Here is a 24,371-nt window from a genome sequence, read left to right as displayed (position 1 = left end):
GAAAGGGAATAAAATAGTAAGTAACAATAAAATAGCGTGTGAGTAAATATTAATATGACGTCTAATAGATAGGAATGGACGTGAAAAATAGGTCTACTTATTGCCTCAACCCTAAATAAATAGGGCACACAGCAAGAAGAAGTCCTGCTAATCTTTAATGTCACGTTAATAAAGATCCTCCATCAACCTATAAAACAAATAATCGCGCAATATAAGAAGTCATTTAGCCACTCACATATCTTTAGGTAACTGCTAGAAAAGGATGGAATGTCTTGAATAATATATAGCAGGAAAGGAAAAGGTAACGCCATCTTTCACGGTGTGCACATTGAGTGCCAACTTGCGGGATTGATGGCTAGCTATGGAGAATTTGTGGTCACCCTAGTGGGGAGTTTAAGCGCAGTAGTTATGAGAGGATTAAGGATAACTTTGTGGAAGCGGCTGGAGAAAAAAGTTTTATATAAGTGAGGCTAGAAATCGGGAGTGATGTAACTTTTTTTTGAAGAGTTATGTCGATTAAGTCTTTTATAGCACTATTGATGTCTACATGAAAACTACTTTTTTTAGGTAAATCCTTCAAGAGTTTTGAGTTGTTGGTGAATTATTAGATATCGGACCCTGAGCGTCAGGCTTTCACTGACTAAACCCACTTTTGTTCCTTCTGAAGCCCTTTGTACACCAGGGCTGTGATAACTCTTTTAAACAATCTCGCATGCTCATGAATTGAGGCTCACTCTCTCTCTCCTTCATTAAAAGTAGAGATAGTTAAGTCTAAACCTAAAAACGTACTACAAGTAAGCAGCTACCGTATAGTTCGTGGTAGCTCGGATGTATTGGTCGACCGCTCGTAAACGGTAAACAGAATCGCTTTGTATGTTACCGACAAACTTCAATACAGTTACCGCCCTTTAGAAGTAGCTAGACTTGTTTCAGCGTTTGTAGTTAGTGTGTGAATAGTTCTGTATAGCGCATTCGAAAAAAAACTACTTAAGAAAATATGGTTTATGCTTTTAATATTTTTGGCAAACGAAACTAAACACTTCCCAAAAAATAAACAATCAATTTCAAATTAAAAGCACGTTTCTCAGCAACTCGTTCGGAAAACACGTGTCTGAGAGCGATGGTCCTCTCAGGCGACGGAGACCTAATCTTTTCATAATGAAATTCTGACGACCCAGTCACTCACTCCAGGGTCCTTGCTCCTGTTTGTGTACTTACATCACACCAATACACGATCACTTCCCTGCCCTCTGAAGATTTGAAGCATTAGAGTACGGCACTGCAAACTTTTAGTCGGCTGACAGTTTGTTTGGGCTCATAAATTAGTGTTAAGATGAATGGTAGTACGCGCGTTATAAAGATCAGGTATTTAATCGGTATCAGACCGATTGAGAAGTTTGATTGGAAGATTTTCTCTTAAGAAAATATAGCCACTTATCTGGTCAACTGTCAGCCGACTGTTTAGTCTGAGAACTATGTATAGCTTGTCTTATTCATACTTCGACGCTAAGTGCTTTCCTGGTTTCAACTTTACAGATTTTTATGAAGCCCACATTGTCATTATTACCCGGTTTTACTAGAATTCGTTGCCGTAAAAGCTGCAGTTTCCTTTTCGAAGTAATTTTCTAATAATCCATTAGAGACTGGAAATTGCCAACTGGAGAAAATTGTTTATAAACAACTTTTTACGGTTTTTAGTTTAGTCAGAAAAAGGCTGCGTAGACTAGTAAAGAAAATTGATGTTCTATATTTTTTAAAGGATCTAATGTCGAGTATGAAGTTATGAAGCTAGGTATGGTTCCATATAAACAGCCTAAGCATAATTATGATAATTTTACACGTGGCTTTTGACCCGGAAATATGACTAACATACATAAAAATGTTATTCCTACAAACCAAAACCACAGCTGGTAAAATACGCTATGTCAGAATATCGCTATGACTCACAACATAGATCATTATAATCGCTTTGATGGCCATAGGTGTTACTAAGTAGACATTTTTGTAAGTCATAATTCTTCTTAATTCTGATGTCTCAGCCCCCGCATATTGCAGACTAAACGGCCCGTCAATAGTTGACATTATACTTGGATGATGTTTTTTTTTAATGATGATCGTGAACGCTATTAAACTTTTAAATCAGTCTGATATCGGTCGGAAACCTGATCATTGTGAAGTGAGCACTACTATTTATCTCCGTACTGATGTATGAGCCCGATCTAATTAAGTATCGGCCGACTAAAAGTTTGCAGTAAATATCACGTGCAACCACCGTGTGAGAGGAGGCCGCAGCCCAGCAGTGGGACGATAAAAAGGCTGTAACAGTAACAGTAACTTAAGATAACCGTCCACTATATATACTGGAACTTTTGTAAAATATTTCCACTCCTACACCTACGTAAAACAAACGCGAATCAATCAATTACCCTCCCACATCTTTTCACCCCATATTATCCCTAAAAGAGAGACTGACATACATACCAATATTTTTTCCATTAACGGCTGCTTCAAAGGAAGTATCACAGTGCTTGCAAAGTAACATGAAACGGTCATATCTTAGCTAATAGCGACGAACAAGCCCCACCAAGTTCTGAACACACGTGGTAATCGGATACAGACCAGGCGGAGTCGCGGGACGTGACTTTATTTTGTATCCTGACCGTTTTTGCAAAGGTTTTATGGCTAGAATAACTTTGGCTTTTGGCTGTGTGTTGCTGGTTGTAGTTTTGTTCTGAGAAAACTGTCTGAAAGCAAAACTCTGTGTCCTGATGTATCGAATGCTCTCTAGTAGACTAAGAATAGTTTCCAACAATATACTTTTAAGTTTTGATCTTTAAATGTGCATTCAGACTTACATATGTAGTTATAAAAATATGTTTATTGTGGAGCCAATTAGAATAAAGTTTCCATGGCAAATTGTAATAATTTCATTTTCAGGTGGTGCTGAAAATGAGTAAAGATAAATTCACAACGAAATAAGTAACTTGCAAAATAACACTAGCAAAGGTACCATATGGATATATAAAGATAGGTGTTCTCACCCAGTTCTATAATCTACATACCTACATAATTAATTATCTTTAAAATCAAAGCCAACTCGCTTAAAGATGATTGTTTAATAATTCTATGAACTCGTACCAGTGAACTGGTTGCCTAATTTCCTATGTATTTTACGATACCAATAAATGTTTAGTGTTTTATGGGTTTGGAAATCTAAAAGTAAAATTATTAATAAATTCATAGATAAGGATATTAGCTACACCTATACCTAGATTTGAGTAAATCTAATTTACACATATTTCACATAAAACGGATACCACATTAGTCTATATGGTCGTTATTTTTTTATTTCTATTTTATGCGAGAAATATAATACACATTTTGTTTTTATGTGTATTGGTGTAAAAATAAAAGATTTACATAATAACCGAAATTCATTGTTCTTTTTAATAATATGACGTGACGAATTCTTGTGAACATATAAGTTCTTAAAAAAAGTGTCCACGGAGTTTTCCGCCTACAGAGTTAAAAAAACTTTCTTTCTATTAGTAAAATATTTTTTCAAAATCCATATAGTACCCCATACAACCTTTACCTATAAATAAGATTCCGTCCATTATAATATGTTGTAATAAAAAAATATTGTACGGAAAAAAACTAGCAGATAGATATGTTTAACTGTTTAACATGTCGAAATTAATACAAAGCTTACCCAAATTAGGTGCGGGTTTTTATATAATCTCATTTTTTTTCTTTGATCTTTACATTAAAACAACGTCCGTTTTTCTAATACATATCTACCACAAAAAAATATATCTCGTCTTTTTGCTAATGCTAATTTACTGGCTGTTGATGCGGATTTCACGTGACTATTAATAATAATATAATTTATATTTATTTTATTCAAAGTTTTTGCTTTGATTATAATAATTTGTCGGATATGGTTGTGATCTTTTGTTGTATTGTCACGCAAAAAGTCATTTCGAATGAGCCGGTATTCTATCTCGCTCATTACTGCGGCTAATTATGTTTCTATCTCGCTTACTCACACGGCAATGTTTGAAAAGCATTGTTTCATTAACTCTGGCAGGTTTCACAAAGTTTTGATATTTATGCTCGGACTAACAAGTTATATTTTATTACTCGACTTCTGGACTAACGCCATAGAATATTAATATTATATTTAGCACATTTAATTGGGTATTTTGTCTTAAAAAATGCTGCTTTCAGAAAACATCTTCATTTAGAGTACCCGCAGATTGAAAACGATTAGTCGGCCGATAGTTTGTTTGGGCTCATAAATCGGTATGAAGATGAATGGTAGTACGCACAATACTAAGATCAGGTATTTAGCCGTACCAGACTGACTTAAAACTTTGATAGGAAAGCAAGATTTTCTTCAAAATAAAATATGTTTTGCCTACTATCGGTCAACTGTTAGCCGACTGTTTAGTGTGCGGTCTGTAGTATCTTAGGTTACGAGCTTGTCCGGCTACGTTGTACTTTTTTAATTAAGTTTGGGCTATTTTTTTGTGGAAGAAAGAAAAATGATTAAGGAATTCTCGGTAATTACTTGAGCTAGCTATCGGTGGCGACAGCTGAAAATAATGGTTAAGGGTTGTTTCGAAGATAGTTCTCGTTTTGTAGGTACAATGTACTATAAAATTTTGCGACTTTAAGAAAAGAGGTGGAAATTGAGAACTGACAATATTAAAGTTTATTTGACAGATTAAATTAACAAGGCACCAAAAGGCGGTCGTTACCCCTTAGGGCAAAAAACAGTAGGTGTTACGAAATGTATACCTGCTAATTTCAGCTTCAGGTAGGAAATTCTCTAAGGACTACCCACAGCGACATTCCGCTCTCCACAAAGATATAAAGTCCCCAAAACGTCGACAAATAAAAAACTTCCTACCAAGCCCGGAATTATTGTATAAGTAGCACCATTTCTCAAACGATCCTCCCTACGTACGGTCGCGTAAAAATGTTTTACTCAAGTCTATAAAAGATACACAAAGTTGCTTAGGTATCACAAATCATATTTATAACTTTTATAAGTATTACCTTATAACTTTGGCTGAGGTCAGCGTCTGGGTGAGCCAATAAATCTCTGTGGACATTATGGTAATGTTGGCGGCCACATATTGGCCCAATATTGGTTCGTTTGGTCCAATACGTCATCGAGTCAACTGTGAAGGTTATATATGTTGATATTAAACCGTATTGGGGAGCCTAATTTAAATTCCTTTTGCAACTATTGTGAGAGAAGTGGTTTGGAGTTATTTGATCGCATTTCACTGTTAGGAATTAGTGAACGCTTTGAGAACGCAGAGAATCCTCAATTCTGCTATTGAATGTAATGATCGCTTTGGAGGTATCGTCGTATCGGAAATGGCATTTGCAGTTCTACCTATTTGGTAATGCTGTCTTTCTATCTCTATTTATTTGTTTTTATTTCTATTTAGATTTTCTATTACTATTGAAGTACTCAGGGACCTAGATAATATTTGTTTCTTTTCGAATTTAATAAACAATAAAAGTTTTGCGCATAGCTTCTATTTGCAGGAAATTAATTTTGCAGTTGATTAGGCAAAGCTTTAGTTATGTAATAAGAGAAAATGTATAATTACTAATGAACATTGATAGGAAAAATCTTCGCCGAAGCAGAAATTGAATCCAAGACCTTAAGTTTCACATTTTTCCTTATGGCCTATTGTGCACAACAAGACTCTCAGACATTTTAATTATTAAAATTTAAATCCGTTTATTTCTCATTCTGTATATTTCGGTTCCCCACCCCTTTCATCTCCCCTTCAATTGAGGGGGTGTTACGATGTTTCATTAAGATAAGTATTAGTATACGAGTATATGTAAGCAATAGCCATCTATATTGGGACCTGCAACATATCTGCTGACAATTCTCTCTCGAATACGACCAATTTAACCACGTATGGGGCTCATGGTTAAGAGCTGTATTGAGCCACGAGCGTTTAGGTCCTCTGAATCGATTTGGTCAGACTGTGCTTAAGATTCCTGTATCGAGTCCTATTCATTCAAATCGATAAGATTACTCACTTTGCTCATACATACATACATACATAATAATGATGATGTCCTCCTAGCCGATTATCGGCTATGGCGGCTGTTCTCATGTAAGGAGATTAGCCAACTACGCAGGACATATTATAGTGCACGAGCATTTGCGCAGACACAGGTGCACTCACTATTCCTTAACTCTCATAGCCCGATGGGACGGTAATCCGACACGCCTGCGCCTGATCTCTCTCCGGTCGTGTCGGATACATAATAATACATATTTTTAAAGAAAATCTTGTTTACAATCAAAGTTTTCAGTCGGTATGATATCGGCTAAATACGTGATGTTTGTAATGTGCGTAGGTACTACCATTCATCTTCATACTGATTTATGAGCCCAAACAAACTATCGACAGATTTAAAGTTTTTGTGTCTTTTATTTATCTACTAGCCGGTTTCCCGCGGTTTTACCCGCGTCCCGTGGTAACTACTGCCCGTACCGGGATAAAATATAGCCTATGTTACTCGTGGATAATGTAGCTTTCGAATGGTGAAAGAATTTTTAAAAACTGTCCAGTAGTTTTTGAGCCTATTCATTACAACCAAACAAACAAACAAAGTTTTCCTCTTTATAATATTATTGTAGATATCAAGCTCTCTCTATGGCAGAAAATCTATTTAGGAATTCGTTGAAATAATATTAAAATCTAGAACTGTGACAAATTAGCAATTAAAAACCAGATAGTCTGACAGAGATTAATTTCCGTAGCTTTCCTACTGTGAGCTAATGAATTAATGTAAGATTAATAGTTGCTTATTGAATTTTAAATAGAGGCAGAATAAGGTTTTCAAGATATAAGATATACTAATTGTTATTTAAATGCCTCATAAATATTTGTAACTATTTAAATTTTCGCGAATTTTGTGTATGATTTTTTGTATAAACTTAATAAACAGCTTCAGTCAGCTTTGCACCTTTGATAACTACTTCGTGTACCCGATGAAAGGTGCCTATACCTTTTCATTGATAAATCGGCTATCTAATACAGGAATCATTTTCAGATCGCTCCAATAGTTTCTGAGATTAGCGTGTTCAAATAAATAGTATACCTAGATTAAACGCGTATAATTTGGTGTAAAATTAATTTGTAACTGAGCCCTGGTGTTCAGAAATTAATCTAGTTCAAATCGTGCAGTAAAACATTGATATTCAACGGAAAGTAAGACAGAAAGCCAACGAATTCAATATAACCTAGTTCAGCTATAACGTCACATTTTAACCTTATTTTATATCACACTCAATATATTTGCTCACGAAAATAATATCAGCGAGTTTACTCAATAGTTTGCTATGTAAACTGTATGCTTTTAGCCACAATGTCTGCTTACCCCGCGAGTGAAAATACACCTTAATAGTCGATCCATATGTCTATCCATAGAGATAGAGATAGAAGTGACATTAGTCCCGGCTAATGTCCAATTCCTATCTCTAATAGTCAAAACAACGGATAGATAGAATATTGGGAACGACCGTAAATGTCTATCAATGTCATCAGTACAGTCGCAGCCAGAAATAAGTGACACAAATTGTCAGAACAAATGCTATGATTTATTTTGTTATTGTGCCAAAGCAAACATTTTTAACTATGTTGATATTAATAAGTTGGGTAAAATTAAAACAATAAAATGCCTGAAGATGTTATTGCATGCCTAAAGTAAGGTGAGGAATGCCTTTGAACAAATTTTCTCCTATTTTTTTATTGTTTTCGCGGGGCTAAAAATACAAAGGACTTTTTGATAGCATTGTGTAAAACTGGACTCAATACATGGTAAGTCCTGTAAGACCTGAATATGTAATATACTTTCAATCCATTGTTCATAGTTTTCTCTCTAAGTCGTCACCACTCATGAATTTTATATGTCACAATACTAGAATTACTTATATTACAAATACTCAAGGTGACAAATAATTACAAGAACGTATACTAACGACCTAGCTCACAGTTTTTTTCTGACAAATGACTGTTATTTGATCTAATTGTATGTACAAATTGCGACGACGAGGTTTCTTAGGTTACAGCGTTGCCAAATATTAGTCTTGCCTCTGCAGTTGTTTAAATATGCATGATCTTAATAAAGCTCCAGTTTCTTCAGTGGCTTAACGAGCTTGCATTGTATTTTAATGCATTGAATCCTTTTAGATATTTTAGTAGATAAAAATGTAATTATTTTAATTTACATAATTCATAAAAGTAAAGTGGTCAGCTATTTTTGTCCCTGACTGTATGTGATTATAGTAGGAGGGTCATTACGGTGCGTTCGTAGCAACACTCGTAGCAATTACGCTACGGCCTACGCGCGTAGCAATAGTAAATTACAGTTCCTTTTATAATAAAACAATGTTCCTATTCAAAGATAAAAGAAAGAAAAAGATAATGTATCATCTGTTTATCATTCCGAGCAAGTTGTTGGAGTTAACTGAGCGCAAAGCGGTGGGCTGCGAAATACTGCGAATATGTATCAATTTGCTTTAGCTCTCGTAATATATGGGGCCCTGGTACCCGAACGTGCGTGTTTGTTCACGCAAATTGTGCTCGTCGCCTACAAACCCTCATTACACACAGTTATGTACCTGCAATCCTTTTTTATGCAAAAACAAACACTTGAAATTAAAAATACAAAGGCCTCTAAAAAGTTTTCTTTGCTGTTTTTGGATTCTGCGAACCACTTTGGCTGTTAGTCATTCGATCTGCGTTGAAAAAACATCCTTAGTAAGATGACTCAGTATAAAAATACTTGTGAATGACCGTTGACAAGACGTTTGGTCATTTGAATTGCAAAAAAACTGCCAATCAGCATTCAATGAATAGAAACAATCTGGCTAACATAACGCTTGTTTTTTTCGGCACAGATACAGTTACACTACAAATAACTATTTACCTAGCCTTTTCCTAAATTGAAACTTTTTTTTAAATTCCTATGTAACGTATGCTGAGTACCAATGTTTGTTTTGAAAAAGTAACCCATCAGATCTCATCAACTTATGTAACTGTTACCTACTAATAATAATAAAATAGGTTTTTATAAACACTTGGCAATGAAAGATTTTTCTCAGTGTAAGAGGAGGCCTGTGTCCAGCAGTGTGGTTATAAAAAGGCTAATGATGAGTGAAGGATTTAAGTTATTTGAAAGACAGGCGGAGGTCTGTTGATTGAACTCAGTAGCGTACCTATTCTGGGAGAAATATACATATAACCAACAGTAGGTACGTTGAAAGTCTTACTTATCAAAATCTCACTCTACTATTTGCAGTTAAGATGAGACTTCACGCAATATACCAATCATATTGGCATCGACAAGATAAACATAAATAAATATACACTAACGTGAAGAAAACCAATAAAACTTTGCGTGGCAGGGGAATCGAATCTCAGACCACACGCTCGACACACACGCTAGCTACAACTAGATGAATTTAGTGTTTTTTGTTGCTATTTTAGCAAAGACTAGCTTCTGCCAGCGGTTTCACCCGCATCCCATGGGAACCTCTGCACGAACCCGGATAAAAAGTAACCTATAGCCTTCCTCGATAAATGGGCTATCTAACACCGAAAGAATTGTTCAAATCGGTACCAGTAGTTCCTGAGATTAGCGCGTTCCAACAAACAAATAAACAAACAAACTCTTCAGCTTTATAATATTAGTATAGATTAGCTTTGGCTAGAGGTTCCACTCGCTAGCGAGAGAACTATTCTGGGCACTTGGAAAATAATCTTATACTTTGGCATCCTCCATAAATGGGTTATCTAACAATGAAATATTTTTCAAGTTAGTCTAGTAGTTCCCGAGATTAGCGCGTTCAAACAAAATGTTCGGCTTCATAAAATTATAAGAGATAGGTACCATAATTTGAAATCATTTCAACAAAATTAAATCTCAATTTCACGTTTGCGAGCCACTGCTCACTAATTTAAATACAAAATAGATTACCATAATGAAGGAGTAATAAATTGAAAAGATTTTTGAAATAAAGCCTTTCATTCTTCCCTTTGGGCTCTTTTGGGGGCTTTTGGACCTCTTGGCCCTAATTTGTGATGGCATTATGAGAAACGACCCTGCAGATAAGATACTGGATTTTATCAGTGGTGTTAAGTCATAGAAATTATTGTATACTAGCCGTTTTCCCGCGGTTTCACTCGCGTCCTGTGGAAACTACTGCCCGTACCGGGATAAAATATATGTTACTCGGGAAGAGTGTAGCTCCCAACAGTGAAAGATTTTGTTAAATCGGTTCAGTAGTTTCGGAGCCCCTCAGGGTACAAACGAAACAAATAAAACTCTTCTTTATTATATTTGTATAATATAGATTGTATATTATGTAAAAAGAGCGAGCTAGAAGATTAAAATTCACAGATATTTTTCAAACTAATTCACATCGTAGACTGGTCTGTTCTTTTTATTAACAAAAAGTAAACTTAAAGTTATTACAATATTTAAATATCAATAACCCGTCAAGCATTATGACCTTTACAAGCTAACTTGAACTATGTTAAACAAAAAGTATTTATTTTGCATATTAAAAGGTATTAATAGCTTCGCTGATATGGGAGTGTACTGACTTATGGAAAAATGGTAGTAATTGCCTAGGGAATTCATTTGTTTTTTTAGGCCAGCTTGCACCATTACGAAATGAATTTAATTACATACAAGGAAATTGTTACAAATAAGCAATTTTTATTACGATATTTATTTAATATTTACCGTTATCAAAATTAATAGTATACCTAGTATTACATAAACTATTTTAATCTTATGTGGTTTTTTTAAGAAGTCGTAATAATGTCTGTGGTGGGCTTTATAATCTTGCTTTGTAAAAGAAGAATTTGAATTAGGAATGGCTCATTCAAGTCAACCTATTGTGTGCAAGCATTTGTGGTTAAGCATTCCAAATTCAAACATCGTTTAAAACGTTTCAATACAGGCAATTATTTCGAACAAATGAACAAAAAAAAAAACGAACGTGCAAACTCCTTGCTACTTCGAACTCAATGAAAAATGAGTCTACATATCGCCGTCAAAAGTAAATTACTCGAGTAGTTTTTAGTAGTTTTCTCCACACATCAGTAACGAATTAAGTTCAGAGATTGTTAACTATCATTAGGCGACTTTGGCCCACAAAACTGTGCCCATTTCACCCATTGCAGTAATGACATTCTAAGAATTTCGGTATAATTGTACCCAGCAAATCGGCTCTGCCAATTACATGGAAAATGTAGAACTAGTTTTTGCTTCAGTTTTTATTGCCACCATAGTTGAAGCCGGATACTTAAGACATACCTATGTTAAGGTTTTTGCTGCAAACAATATCATGCCTCATTAAGGACATTGTTGTACAAAATTTTGATTGGAGGAAAAAATTGTGAAGTGTCATGTCATTTGAAGTGTTTCCTGACTTTTGGGTGACAAGTTTTGTCACAGTTGCTAATTAGCTAGACTGAGGTGTCATTCATAAGTTTCCTATCGCCAAAAAAATTAAACATGAAACACTCATAAATATGTGTCAAATGTCTGTTTTACTTTTTTTTTATAATAACATCATGAAGGTTTAAATTGAAAATGTTAAAACATAACAGACATTTCCAAATTCGAAGTGCACCAATGCATGAACGGAGACTGGTATTATTTTACTCTCTGCATAAATATTTTGAGAAAACGTTATCCCTCCACAATGCGAAAGCGAACTCAGCTGTTGTATCAAATAATACGACGCCCGTACGAAATAAGATACTTAGAGAAACATCAATTACTTACATTGCTTAATAAATAAACAACGTTCTCTGTTCGGCAGACTTTGTTTGTGTTCATATCGATTTTCTTCAGCAAACGTGATTTTGTACGCAGAGTACGCGCACAGTTCAAACTTTTAGTCGGTCAATAGTTGGTCTGGGCTCATAAATCTGTATGTATATGAATGGTAGTACACACGCAACAACTATCAGGTATTTCTTTGGTTTTAGATCGACTAACAACTGTTCATGATTTTCTAAAAGATTTTTCCAACCACCGGGGGTCAACAGCCGGCCGGTAGTTTAGTCTGTATAGTTATCGGCACGAATCTTGAGCTCTGACCTACATCTGCGCAGAAGTGATTTATTAGCAAAGAACCAATCCCGAGTGACGGCTATGACGCGATGCACTGCGGGCCAATCACCGCTTTAGCCCGGCCTCGAGCCTCACTTCATACCACAAAAGGGACCCAATAAATTACTTCTGCGCAGGTAAAGGTCAGAGCTCAAGATTCGTGCCGATAACTATAGTGTGCGCGTATCTTATGTTTAACTTTCAGAACAATACAAAGACACTACTTATAGTCCGAAATAACAACGTAAGTACATAAAACAAGAACATAAAAGCCCTATTAAAATAAAAAGCGACTGTCGTAAAAAACGACTTTGGAAAAGATTTTTACATAAAAGGGTAGGCTTTCCTATGCAGAGATAGGCCCGTGAATACAGTTTGTGAAATGCCCAGTATTTTTATTTATTTTTTTACAGCTACTTGGTGTTGGAGGGAAAATTGTGTGCTATTTAAAATAGCAATAAAAATATTTTGAATTATATTTTATTTATGTAGCGTATAAAAATGTTGTTTTTTTTTTCAGTCAAGGACATCAAAAATAAAAGTTACACGAATATTTTTTTGGGTATAAAATGTGCAAGTTATTTTATTTCGGAGGATGGGCAAATGACTGTGTGATATGACAGATATAACTTATAATTTCGTTTGTAAGTATAAGATATTAACTAGTTTCCGCAAGCTATTCGACAATTTAGCCCAGATTCTATTACAAACTATTTCAACATTTTACATAAAGTTTTAAGCTTACCTATGCACACGGTCATTCCTGTGTCGGTGTCTGAATTATCAAAATTCAAAGAGAGAAACTTTCCTCATTAATATTATATCAGTTAGGGTATTCTGTTACGTGTACATATATATATTAACGTATTATACTACGTATTATAACTAGCTTTCGCCCGAGGCTTCGCCCGCGTAGAATTCGGTTATAACGCGTTTCCAAGAGAATTCTTCAAAGTCCGTGATAAAATCTATCCTATGTTCTTTCTCAAGATCAACTCTATCTTTGTGCCAAATTTTATTAAAATCAGTTCAATGGTTTAGACGTGAAAGCGTAACAGACAGACAGAGTTAATTTCGCATTTATAATATTAGTAGGGATAATTCATGAGGCAAACATGTTGATTGTTGGCACACCAGACTCCATTACAAAGATAATTGTGAACTCCTGAATAGTTTAATGAACAATGGAAATTTACTGGCAATATTAAAGACCTACATACATGTAGTATTTGGGCACTAAATTATACATCTAACCTTAATGATTTGGAATCAAAGAGAATTTGTGGCAAGTCTGACTCGGCTTTTGTTCAAATAATTACACCTGGTTCAAATTACACCTGTTCATTTGTAAATAAATCAATTTAGGTAGCATTGATATTGAATTTAAATTGAATTAGGTACTAATGGAGAAATGTATCATGTTTTAGGTTGGATTTAAACAAATTGTAGGTTTAGACTAACGAGTATCAGAGTTGATTAAGCGTTGCGTTGTTTTTAATAAGCATATCTTTACTTCTATACAAATATATTTATACTAATATGATAAGAGGAAAAAAATGCTTGTTTCTATCGTAATGGCTCGGAAGCTACTGAACCGATTTGTTTTTTTTTTTCACTATTGGAAAGCTAGACTATCTCGGAGTAACAGGCTAAATTTTATCCCGGTGCGGGCAGTAAACAGAGAAAACAAGATTGAGTGGTTCGTAGCTGTGTACGAGGTTAGATAGTTCTTGCCTCGGCCAAGCCTTGGATGGGTGACCGAAGTCAAAAACAAAACTGCACCACTTACTACAAACATTCCCATTCAAGTTAATATCCAAATCAAATCAGATGGAACCAGTTTTATCTAGTTGTCGATAAGGAAATAGTTTCAGTTTCAGGGTAATTTAACCTATCCGATATGACAGCATATGGTGTCTCGACCCCTTCTGCAAATGGCTCATTCTATTGGACCCTATGGATTTTGTAATAGGCCACTTAGACTTATATGATAAGGCTGTAATTTAGGCCTCAGTTTTATGAGATAGAAAATAATAACACTTTAGATTACTGGCGGGTACACACAGCAAACTTTTAGTCGGCCTTGCTTTTGGGCTCATAAATCAGTATGAAGATGAATGGTAGTAAGCACATTACAAAGATCAGGTACTCAGCTGCATCAGACCGACTCAAAACTTTGATTGGAATCAAGAATGAAAAAACAATTGCCAATCATCGGGTCAACTGTCGGCCAAACCAAAACGGTTTATGTTAAGAGCGTGTACGTCAACCGCGCGCCATTTGGCCTAAAATGGTACTTTTCAAACCACTGTTTCTCAGTAACTACTTTTCCTATAACTATGTTATTTTTTAATAACGCAAGGTAATTTCACTGTCTATATAGTTAATTGAACATAAATTTCAATTTGTGTAGTTTAAATACTTAAAACCCCTATAACGTAACAGATGTTTTATAAAATTCCCGTTCAGCGTCTATTTCGAAGCTTAAATTCATGTGAAAACAGTGGCAAATCTAATCATATTTATTTTTTTACTCATAGACGAAATCCCCATGCCTATAGTTAGTTGAAAACATTTTTTGATTTAGGTCTCTATCTTTGAGAAAAAAAAAATTTAACAATGTGAAAAATTGTGAATTTCAAATGCTTTTTTTACCTATCTATCTTACTTAATTTAATATAACAATTATTTACTATAGTAATATAACTCTTTCTTTAAAACATAAACTTTATATTATAATTTAATCTCTCGTTTTATTTTTTATAAATTATTTAAAACTACTATAAAACGCTGCACGCGAGTCAACTCAAACCAGACCGCCGCAAGGCTTCACAGAGAGAGGACGTGTCGCTCCGTCACATCGCGTAGGGTGAATAACCTCTGCCGTGGATACCGAGAATAGAGTACATTTCAAGCGCGACCAACAAATCTTGATACATTACTATTTTATTTAAAGCTCAATTTTGAAGCATATTTTTTTTTATCGATTGAGTTGAAATTTTGTTTGAATGTTCAGTTTTAATGACAATGTATGATTCTATATCCAATATGGCGGTATACCCAAGATGGAGAAAAAAATGTTTTTAATGCATTCCTACGATATGGGTATCAAATGAAAGGGCTTGCTATGAATAACTCGAAAAAAAATGTGTCGCGAGTCTAAATCCAATATGGCGGACTCCTTAGGCTAGAAATCACTTATTGCAGATGTCTGTTACCAATCGAGCTATAATTTTTTTTTTTTTTTCTATTTGGATGTACCCAAATTTTGACTTTTGATCTCGAATAACTTTTGAAGCATATAGGATAGATAACTTAAAACTTTATTTGCAATGGTAAACCCAAGCTCTTCACCAATATTTGGCTTTCCGGCAATTGTTGTTATTTGACCACAATTTTTCGGTCTGGATGGACTGGACCATTCATATAAACAATCAATTTTTCAAATCGGTCCATGCGTCTTTGAGAAATCGAGAACAATCAAATTGAGAACAATCACAAAACAATCTAATTGAAACCTCCTCCTTTCTTCTTTTGAAATCGGTTAAAATACAGAAACTCTTAACATTGTCATTAATCATCAGTCGACTATTTAGTACTGTTGAAAATTGTATGTAATATACAGAAAGTCCTCAAAACCAAGGTTTTCATAGGTGCCCGATTTTTTTGCAAAAGAGTGTAAGTATTAACGACTTATTTTCATGCTTTTATATTTTAGACATCCATAGACTTACACTATTTTCCCGCTATTAACTATTTACTAAATAATATATTTTTTGTTCTACCAATTTCACTCGAAAGGATCAAAATGGTTTGTGTGACTATACGTGAAGTATGATAGGCACGCACACAGCCGCGACGCTAGTCTGCGCGGTTTTTTGCGTTGAATTACCTAAAGTTGACATCGCGCGCCGAGCGTACACGCTCTTAAAATCTGTCAAATCTTTAGCACTCACAACCTATTTGGTATGTTTTCAAATGTATAACATCATCATCTTGGTATAAAAAGATTTAGATGTCAAATCTCTTTTCAAGGAAAACAAACTTGCTCACAACTTTAAAGTCCCCAAATCCTGCGTCAGAACACTTCAATCCAACACTGCAGTGCAATTAAGTTTACCACACGTTAAACTTTGTAATCAAAATCACAGCACGAATATTGTCTAGACAACAATGTAAATAAAAACTAGCAAAGCCAAGTTTGTTCTACTTTCCACGAACAATCTTGCCAGCCAATATAGCGAAAACTTCCCTCAATAAGCTTAAATTCCCCAGAAATCGTTTTTACGACAACGACGAACAGTTGAGACTATCTTCTATTCGGTATAAAAACCTCGTCATGTTTCGTTAATTAGAAATATAGTGGTTAGAATGACCTCGCACTTTGCGTGACCTTGAGACGAAAATTGATTCACCTAAATGAAAATAATCAACGCGTGTGTAGGTATTATTTTTCCATTATAGGTATTACTAACTAGTTCTGTCTTGATCCTGGAACTGTACTGTATCAACTACAGCATTGTTTTTATGCCACTCATGGATAATCTCGTAATAAACTAAATAGGAAATTTCTCATTAAAACCAAACAACATTATTTAGCTGTTTACAATTCTACTTAAAATATAAATCAATGGAAATACCGTTTCGCTATCAAAACCATATTTGTTAATTTCCAAGATGTCTGCCGCAGTAATTTGGCGCGAAAAAAAACACCGTTATTTCAAGTATTTCGACCTGTTTTGAGTGATTCACGGATACTACCCACAAGGATGGTCATCGACTGTTTTATATATTCGACTTATGTCATTAAAATCACCATGACGTGCGTCATACCATATGAATATAACCACATAACATATAATGAAGGCTTGTACTAAGTGTATTATAATAGATCCGGGTATGAAATATTATAGAAAAAAAGCTAAATTGAAGATTCTTTCAAGCATTTTTTATGTTAATAGTAAAAGGTTAAGTATTAGTTTGGCAAGCCTACATACCGACCATGGGCTCGTAAGATATTTTTTTTTATCACAATATTACCAAAGGTCCTTCTATATACTTACCTCACATGGATTAGAAATACTTTGAGCATTAAACCAGTAGGTATTATAATATACATATCTCCCATATAAAACCTTAGAGAAAATATTAAGCAAAATTTATTTCATTTTAACAAAGCCTGTAAAATAATGTAATACACGAGTCTGGTAATAAAATACTCTTCCTAGTTGCTACGTACACTTGGGACCAATGAATCCAGGTCAGTTCACTACTACGAAATCTTTGCAAGTACTTAAGTACCAAAAGTATGAATGCGAGGTCTTTACGATATACGAAGTACCGTTAAGTTAGTGTTTAAAAGTTAAAACATTAATGGCCTTACTACAAAAACTTAAACGTCTTAAAACTTGTCTAAAAAAATTGTGGCTGCAAAATGAACCATATGTCAACGTCATAATTTGTCATTTTTTAGACAAGTCTTAAACTGACGTTTAATAGTTTATGTGGTAAGACGGTAAACATTTGAAAACATACCAAATAGGTTGTGAGTGCTAAAGATTTGACAGATTTTAACATAAACCGTTTTGGTTTGGCCGACAAGGCAATAGACGCAAAATTAAAAAGAATTCTCAAAATATTTAATTTAAATTAACAAAAATACAGTAAAGTACCTTAACAGCAATTTTAATCAACCTTTCTCTACCTAGTAAGTTAGATTTCAACATAATTACACTACACTTGACACCTTACCATTCAAAAATATAGATCATTAAGGTGAATTTTGAGCACAATAATAATATAAAAAGGCGTTAGATATTGTCAAAGGGTAGAATCAGGCTACATTTCCTGTCAACGTGACCTATTTATAAAGGGTGGAAGGGACCCCGCAATGGAAACTGGTTTCAGGAATCGAGTGTTTCTGCTTTATATTATACTCGGTATTCTTCATTTTTTATTCACACTGTTTATGACACTTTTTAGTGGAGACTGTAAAATTTTTCTTTGTTGTCTTTTAGTAATTAAGTATCTGTTTAATGTAGAACTGCTGTCTATGTTGAAGTTTCTTTATTTTTGAATGAGAGGAAGAAAATGTCTATTATTTACATAAAACAGTGTTTTTTTTTAAGTTTTGTCCTTGGTTGTTTGTTGTATTAAACAAAGGCTTTCAAATGGCGAAGAACGATGGAGATATTTGTAAGTATCATGCCTTTACTATTTGATATTGTTTCTACTGTTTGCAGAAACATATATAGGTGACAATATATCTATAGTAATATAATACAGAGGAAACATTGTTTATTATTTAATTTAAAGGCTCCGAAACTACTTAATCGATTTGTAAAATTGTTTACTGTTGGAAAGCTACACTATCCCCGAGTAACATAGACTATATATTATCCTAGTACAGGAATAAGTTCCAACGAGACACGAGTAAAACCGCGGTAAAACAGCTAATAACATACAATATCATATATGTTAAAAGTACATAGTTTATGTGTAATAAATCCTTATCACACTATACTAAGCTATGTACCTCTAATAACAGCTACCTATAAGTAAAACAGAAACCGCCTAACGTCACACCATTGTATACATAACAAAGAGTAAGAATAATAACAACAGATATGACAGTATGAAGCTTCTATTAACCTCATTAGTCATAATAACATAAGTGTACAAAAGAGCACTTAGCTAAAGAATTTATCACAGCCTGTCCTCTAGTAAGCATAAGCTTCGAAGAATGTTCATGTCTTTTGTAAGTCTATTATCATTTTTATGAATAAAAGCCATTTGTGTTAATGTGTTTTATGTAGAAAATATGACATTAAAACATCAGGCATTCTTCTCGGAATATTTAGACTTAGATTAGGCACTAATTTTGCTTATATGTGCTTAATTTACACGTGTTGGGAGTTGCCAAATCATCATGATCTTTCGAGCCTTTTTCCAAACTATGTTGTTATCGGCTTTCAGTCTAACCAGATGTAGCTGAGTAGGTACCAGTGTTTTACAAGGAGCGACTGCCTATCTGGCCTCCTCAACCCAGTTACCCAGGCCACCCAATACCCCTAGGTAAGACTGGTTGTTAGACTTTCTGGCTTCTGACTACCCGTAACGACTGTCAAAGGTGTTCAAATGACAGCGTGCTAATTACACATGGTTACTCTATGACAGAGAACACCGTAAATTGATTGTGAAACTGAAATAAAGCAAAGCCTTATTCACATGTTGATTGCTTGCTATTCCTTATTAATTATTCATGTAATTACTATCAGTCCTCTCATCTTTTATTGAGATAATTTTAAAATTCCGAAATGAGAGAGTTAATTTCAGTATTTCGACTTAAATTTTTACGAAAATCTCATTTCGAATCCGAAAGTCGACTGTGTATTGAATAAACAAATTAAAACATTTACAAGGCATATTCATATTTTATTGTTTTAACATTTTAAAAGAGAATAATTAATATTTAATTTTTCAGTAAATATGTTCCAATTGAATGCCGCTGGCATGAAAATTTAAGATCTATTTTAAAAAATATAAAATTAAAGTGAATAAGAGTGTATGTAGGTATGCATCAGATAAAAAACAGTGAAACTTAATTTATCTACAGCTTCATTTACACTGCATTGCATAAAAACCGAGGCAACTTATCGTTACAAAGTAGTATGTATATTTTCACATTAGCCAAAGGGCAAACAGGTACTTAGATATTTTATAGCCTTTCAAAAATCAGTTTCTAAACCACTATTATTTATTTATTAGATACATAAATCTATAGGGAGACAGTAAACGCGTCCAATATTGATCAAATACTCCATTCAGAAAACTATTTTGTAATAAAAACGACTACAGTTCGGGGCTCAATGAAAATATGTATAATATGTTGGCGGAATTTTTATATAACGTATTCACGGCCTATGATTTATTAGACTTTTTTATCTAACTCTGTTTTTTTTTGTTCAAAAACTTTCAAGAATTCCGTAGGTATAGTTTTGGCAGCGATGTATAAAGTTTATTATATGTATGTATATTCAAAAGGCATAAAAGGCTAGGTTGAATTTCTGTGGTGGCTTTTCAATACGTTTACATTATGTTAAGTATTCCCCTTTGGGGGCTGACATATTTTTGATAAAAGCACCTAAATAAAATTAGAAATAAAAAAGTGTGGCGCTTCTTCTAAAATATGTATACAGATAATATTCTTTTCTATTCTACGGCTTTAAAAAATATTGATGCTAAATAATACTGGTAATTTATTCGTACATTGACTGAAAATTAAGTGGGTGTATACAATCTTAGCCGTGGAACCCTACAAAACAGTAGAATGACCATTCCACCGAGTAAAGTATGCTAATAAAGATTTCATTATAATAAACGTTTATAAAAACCGACAATATTAGCATAATACTCAACAAAATTATATTTAATAACCGACTCGATGGTTCGTTGGAAGCCATTAATTCGTACTTGTCCACGACTTTGTGAACTCAAGGATTATTTACACGACTTTAGTCTTTAGTGGGGTTGTTTTTTATTACTTTGAGTGTAATATTGATTCAATAGTATTGGTATCAGATTTAATTTCAAGGAATTATTTTGTTTATTGTATTATTTTACTTAATTAAGATTGATTTTACGCGAAGTTGGTTTAGAAAAGAACAGCTCTCTAACGTGACGATCAATTGATCACCCAACTATTGAATTTCCATCACGATAGTAAACGAAGCATGACCGTAAAACTATACACAAAACTGTTAACAGAGCCTCAAAATATTGTACCTGGCATATGTCACATCCTATGAAAGGTAAACAAGCAAACTAGAACTCAAACTAGTTAGTGGTTTGTTTACACGGGTCGAGTAGAAAAGCCGCTAGAACCTCAAGCTTAACCAAGGAGTGAACGAGGCTTCATACTTAATTACGTTCAATACGTTGTACAATATTCTATCGAAGTGATTAATGATAACTGTCAATCAAAAATGTTATTTATTTGAACTTTTATTTGTGTGAAATATTGTGATAGTCTTCGCAATGTTGGATCTGTTGTAGGTATTTTTTTTTGTCATCAAATATGGCGGTGTGGATTGTAATTTTGGTGCTGATTTAATTATTATGTAAATAATTATGTTTTGGTTACATTTGGCAGTCGTTTTGGGTAGTCAAAAACCAGTAAATCTGATAACCAGTCTTACCTGGGGGTCTTATCGGGTTGACCACGTGACTGGGTTGAGCTGCATCTGGTTAAATTGGTAGCCGACCCCGACATAGTTGGGAAAAGGCTGATGATACGCTTACTGTGTGGGCTTACTATAGTGTGTTTTTCTCACACAGATAAAGATGTAGGAGCCAATTTATAGACTTACAAAATGATAATAGGTTATGTGCGTGTCAATAATAATACACTACTGTAATTGCATGTTGCAAAAAATAGATGCCGGTGGGCCAAAGTATATTTGATTACTCTAATAAATCAAATCTGTAAGAGACTAACTGTTCCTCACAGTTTCTGTCACGTAACAGCGGTACTATTTTTCCGCAACCGGGTAAAAAGCACTTTAGACCTTTCTCAGACTTCAGACTTTCTAAATAGAGGTTCAGTTCATAGTTTTGGCGAGTAAACCTCACAGACTGATGGACAGGCAGACAAACAGAGTTAGAGGTATTTTAGCTTTATAATATTAATGACGAAGTAAGTATTAGATTTCTATGATTTCCTTAATCATTTACAAAGCCTATGATTTGTAACTGCCTCTAATTGTCAGTCGACACTTGGTCGTGGAATAAAACCGGTAGTTATATCAGGTATTGACAAATAATTACATAGTATGCTGGATAATGCCCGTATTTTATGTAAATTGTACTAGAGCTAGGTGTTTGTACCAACCCAGATACTAAAACTATAAATGAGTACTTCCTACTACATGAGCTTTTGATAATATAAACCTAGATAGTAAAAGGTGTAGAATCTAGTTTTGTTTTAATGATAGTGGGTACAAAGGTAGTGCTAAAAGGTAAAATGCTAAAGTAGGTAAAAAGTACTCCATAAAAAAGTTACAAGACATATACTTATTTTTCATGACTGAATGTATACTATATCACACCCCAAAAGCCTTTATATTTCTTTTTTGCAATCTGAAGGCTCCGAAACAACTGAAACCATTTGAAACTCACTCACTGTTGGGAAGTTACACTATTCTCGAAGACATATATGTTATTTTCATCCGGGTATGGGACGCGAGTGAAACAGCTAGTAAAGAATAAACGTGATCCGGTCCTGACGTCTTTCAGTGACTAAGCTAGAAAATATAACACCCGAAAAGAGTTGAAAGACTTACTAAATTACGGTTCAGTACTACTCAATAGTCGATTAGGCACATCGATTAGTTAACTCGCCACTCCATAATCGAGAAGCACTTACCATTCGAATCAAACAGCCTATTAGGGCCATACGTCTAGACTCGCCTTACATGCGAACTATCGAATCGGATTTTCGTAAAAGCTTATCGATAGTGTAGACGTGACCAAGTTAAATCGATTTTAAAGTTTCCACCTTCGCAGTCAATGATCGATTTCACGCCCTACTTGTGAAAACTTGGAACTGTCTTTCAAAAGTAACTTTATATGGTTCCTATAGTGAGTACACAGCGAACATGCAATCCAGTAAGCCAGTTACTTTGTTTGTTAGAACATTTTGTTCCAGCTGGATTCAATTAAACTGTGTTTGTTTTGTTTTTTTTTTACATAGAGAATTACGTATGTTTGTTTACCTATATAGAGTGTTCGTAGTAGATTAAATTTCGCCTCTGATTTCGACTGTGTGTAGAGACTTTGCAAATATAAAATGTATGTGTATATGATGGCTGTTCCTTCGTGTTTTTAGTCGCACCATGAGAAAATTGCTTCGGATACCAAGGTATAAGTAGTTAGCTATATCCAAGATATCTTGTTACCGAATTTCATCGAAAACGGTTCTGCGTGAAAGAGACTTTGTTAACAAACTCACTTATTAAATACATTTCCCATACATTGTTTTTACTACTAAAGATCTAAACTACGTACTCATGTTAATCTTATTTTACCCCAAATTAAAGTTCAATAACATACCTATTAGCTCCAAAGATGACTCCTTGATGATGTTCTGAAATTGAAACAAAATTGCAAATTAATGAATTATCGGGCTTTCGGCTGGGAATTGGTTGTCGGAGTGGATATTACGAGATGTATCCGATTATTGACAGAGCTATCCTAGAGTTATTACAGTGTATCTGACTATCTGTAGTATATCAAGGAATAAGGATCGATCTTGTGTTAACTCCATATCACATTCGTGTAGCACGATGAGAATTTGACTTTGCTAAATATTTATTTATTTATTTATTTATTTTCCTCTCTTACAACTATCCTTACAGATTAAATCTAATTCGATAGTGTAACTTAATTCTATATATACATAATATAACTACTGGAAAACCATTTCACTTAAGGACGCTTTTACATTTCTCACTCGCTCAATTTTAGGTAAACTAGCGGCAACACAACGACATTGCGCTCACACACACATACAAGCCATTGTTGGCCAGATTTTGTACATCACTCAACAAAATTTGATACTTGCAAGATTTTTTATATTATATTATTTTTTTTCGACTATAACTAGTTGTAACTTAGTGTTTGTAAAGGGTTTCACGCTTATTGATATGATGATCTTTAAATTTTGTGTGATGTGTTTGTCATCGGATTAAATGAGTACTGGGGTATTCAGCACTAAGTAACCCCTCTATACATAAGTATTTTGGAAGAAAATAAAAACAGTTGTGAGAAATTAAAATGTAATAAAATAAAAATAAAGTAAATAACCAAAAAAATCATCATCATCCTCTGAGCCTTTTCCCAAACTATGTTGGGGTCGGCTTCCAGTCTAACCGGATTCAGCTGAGTACCAGTGCTTTACAAGAAGCGACTGCCTATCTGACCTCCTCAACCCAGTTACCCGGGCAACCCGTATACCTAGTCTAACCGAACCCGGATACCCCTTGGTTAGACTGGTGTCAGACTTACTGGCTTCTGACTACCCGTAACGACTGCCAAGGATGTTCAATGACAGCCGGGACCTACAGTTTAACGTGCCATCCGAAACACAGTCATTGGTGTCTAAGATATACTTAGAAAGTACATACAAACTTAGAAAA

The 24,371-nt window shown here is 34.4% G+C and overlaps 1 protein-coding gene across 2 annotated transcripts in view; it reads right to left on the bottom strand.

Moving 5' to 3' along the window:
• Positions 1-24,371, bottom strand: part of LOC110381251 (cell adhesion molecule Dscam1) — a 129,081-nt gene that overhangs the window by 67,743 nt on the left and 36,967 nt on the right. For both annotated transcript variants that reach the window (XR_010277489.1, XM_064039814.1), the window contains exon 2: positions 23,287-23,320. The gene's annotated coding sequence lies outside the window, so the exon portion shown is untranslated. The remainder of the gene's footprint in view (positions 1-23,286; positions 23,321-24,371) is intronic.

The sequence above is a fragment of the Helicoverpa armigera genome, chromosome 20 (assembly GCF_030705265.1).
Source record: "Helicoverpa armigera isolate CAAS_96S chromosome 20, ASM3070526v1, whole genome shotgun sequence".
NCBI classification, from domain to species: domain Eukaryota; kingdom Metazoa; phylum Arthropoda; class Insecta; order Lepidoptera; family Noctuidae; genus Helicoverpa; species Helicoverpa armigera.
The sequence above is the reverse complement of the archived record's forward strand: the minus strand, read 5'-3'. Positions and strand labels throughout refer to the sequence as shown.